We start from the raw sequence: 3,145 nt of genomic DNA, 5'->3' as shown, positions 1-3,145 counted from the left end.
AATCAAACTCAGCCCTGTGCTAAGCAATGTGAAGGGGAATATGAGAATAAACTCTTGTGGTTTATTCTCAATTTTACAATCTAGTTAATGAAGACAAGCTTAAGGCCTGAAATAGTAGTAGGAAATAATAAAAGACAGAAGATGCTAAATCATCAAGTATAGTTAAACTGGGGGCCCGGGGCACAAAGATTCGTGCACGGGAGGTGGGTCCCTCAGCCCGACCTAGACCCTCTCCAATCTGAGAGCCCTCAGGGGAGCCCTCTCCAATCCGGGAGTTTCTGTCTGTCTTTGCAATCATATGAGTGAATTGTCTGAGACCCCAACCCAGTTTGGTTTGTTACTCACAGAATAATAGAGGCATTTTTTTTCTTTGCTTCATTGGTGGAGATTTCCTGGAAGTTTTAGGATATCTACCCTTTAATTTTTCTTAGACACTCTGATTTTACTTATGTCTCTCACCTTTGCTTTCCCTCCATCCCCCACTGCAATAGTAACTTGCTCTAGGCTCACTTTGCTCTAGTGTCTAGGAGATCCGATTGCCACCAGAACTATGATTCCCAGCATTCCTGGTGCTCCCCGCGCTCTTGGTTTTCTCTTCCTGCTCTGTCTCCGTCCCATGGCCTCCCACTCTGCCAAGTCCTCCAAGCTGCCACCTCTCCCTCTCTGCTCTCCGTGTGGCAGCTTGGGGAGCCAAGTTCCCCAAGTGGCTCCACTCTCCGCCGGCTCTCCCGCTCTGCTCTCTGCCTGGCGGCTTGGGGGGAGTGGCTCCCTCGGGGACGATTCCCAGCATTCCTGGTGCTCCCCATGCTGCTGGGAGTGACCGTCGGAGCCATGTCCCCCCAAGCCTCCGGCTCTCCCGCTCTGCTCTCCGCCCGGGGGCTTGGGGGGAGCGACTGAGGGAGCCACGTCCCCCCAAGCCGCTGGTTCTCCCACTCTACTCTCTGCCCGGCGCCTGTGTATGCAAATTAGCCTGCCATCTTTGTCAGGTTAATTTGCATACTCACTCCTGATTGGCTGGTGGGCATCGCGGAGGTACAGTCAATTTACATGTTTCTCTTTTATTATATAGGGTACTTTAGGGTTCTGGGAAATGGCAAGTGAATGGAATCCTAAAACAATCAAAAGGAGGCTTCATAGAGATGTGTAACCATCCTCTGCCATTCCCTTCTATGATAGAAGAGGAGCTGTTCTGTCTCCTACAACCAGTCTCCTCACTAATGATTTGGATCCCAACTCTTCTTGCCTCCTGATGAATCTTCTTCTATTCGTTATCCCTTTTCTCTTCTCCATCTTTGACTTCTCCCTTTCCACAGGATACTTCTTATTAAGATGAAAACATGTTCAAATCTCACCTATCTTAAAACAATAGCATGCTTCCCAATCCCACTGCCTTTTGCCCTATTTCTCTCCTTCACAAATTTTGAAAGAATAGTTTACACCCATTGCCTTCATTTCCTTTTGCTCTCCTCTCTCACTTGCTCCTCAACCTCAATATTGATTTCTGCTCACAGTATTCCACTGAAATAACTCTTATTAAGGTCACCAATGATCTGCATATCACTACATCCCATGGTAATTTTTCAGTCTTCAGTTTACTTGACTATTTGGTAGACAGCATACTTTCTTGCTTTTCCTTCTATTCTTCTAGCTGATCTTCTAAGTCTCTTTCCTGGTTCATCTTTGCTCCAACTGTCCTTTAAATGGTAACGTTCCTCAAAGCCCAGTATCATTCTACTCACTTTATACTCTCTTTTTAAAGTCCCAACTCTGCCTATGGCTTCAATTACCATCTACAAACTAGTGACTGCCAAAATGTATCCAAAACACAGATCTTTCTGAATTTAGACTCATATATTCAACTATCTACTTAACATTTCACTTAGTTGTCTGCTATCCCCAAACCAGTGAGCTCCTGGTCAGGGAATACGCAGCTTCACACACCAGAAATATGGGTGCTGTACCCACATCCCTTTAACTAATCCACTGGTCACTTCTTTTTATCACCACTACCACCCTAAATGTAGCCACCATTATCCTCACTTGGATCACTATAGTTAGTAACTTCTCAAGTGGTCTCCAGGAATCTACTCTTCCTCCATTACAATCCATTTCCACACAGTGGCCAGACCATCCTTTAAAAATGTAAATTACCAATAATTTTTCACATAGTCCATGAGGCTTTGATCAGGACTCTGCTTTTTCTCTAGTTTAATACTGGAATACTCTTTCCTTGCTATCTCCACTCTAGCCACATTGGCATTCTTTGATTTCTTCAAATGCACTATACTTCTTCCCCATTTAAGACCTTTGTAGACTTGCAATATACCTGGTACTGTTCTACGTGTTTTACATGTACTAGCTAAACCCCCACAAAAATTCTATGCAGCAGGTACAATAATCATTTCCTTTTTATAGATAGGGAAACTGAAAAACAAAGAACTTGCTCAAGGTACATGGCCAGGATTTGAACCTGGGCAGTCTGGCTGCAATGTCACTGCTTTTAACCACTGTACTTTGCTATACATCCTATTTCTACTCCCTGGAATCCTCTTCCTTCTTTTCTGCATAGATAATTCCTACTCAATCCCTTAGACCTCAATTCAAATGTTGCTAACCTCAGGAAGCCTTCTCAGATTAGATATATAACAGAAGATCCTATTCTATACTTCCACAGCACACTATCCCAGTTTATAAGGATATGTTGGTATGATTATCCTATCTAATAAAAGACAAAAAGGGTAATTAACCGTACCTCCGCTATGCTTCCCACTGGCTAATCAGGGTGATATGCAAATTAACTGCCAACAAAGATGGCGGCCGGCAGCCACGCAGCTGAAGCGAACATGAGGCTTGCTGGCTCCAGTGATGGAGGAAGCCAAGGTTCCCCGCCTGCCGCGGCCCGGCTCTGAGCCCAAAAGCAACAATGTTTCAATTATAGAAGCTAAACAAACCCCAGATACCTGCTTTCAGCCGGGCCGTGGCCTCAGAGCTGGGAGCGCCAGTGACGGCAACAATGTTTCAATTATAGAAGGTAAATAAATCCCAGAATAAAAAAAAAGAAAAAAAGGAGAGGCTGGTTGCTTCAGTCACTGGCCAGCCTGAAAACGGCCCTCAGCCCCTCACCCAGACTGGCCAGGCACCCCAG

The 3,145-nt window shown here is 45.1% G+C and overlaps 1 protein-coding gene across 1 annotated transcript in view; it reads right to left on the bottom strand.

The window, feature by feature from the left end:
- LOC102240208 (chromosome-associated kinesin KIF4A) overlaps positions 1–3,145 on the bottom strand; it is a 99,141-nt gene that overhangs the window by 91,876 nt on the left and 4,120 nt on the right. The window lies entirely within an intron of this gene.

Source organism: Myotis brandtii, unplaced genomic scaffold, assembly GCF_000412655.1.
Source record: "Myotis brandtii unplaced genomic scaffold, ASM41265v1 scaffold741, whole genome shotgun sequence".
In the NCBI taxonomy this organism is placed as follows: Eukaryota; Metazoa; Chordata; class Mammalia; order Chiroptera; family Vespertilionidae; genus Myotis; species Myotis brandtii.
The sequence above is the reverse complement of the archived record's forward strand: the minus strand, read 5'-3'. Positions and strand labels throughout refer to the sequence as shown.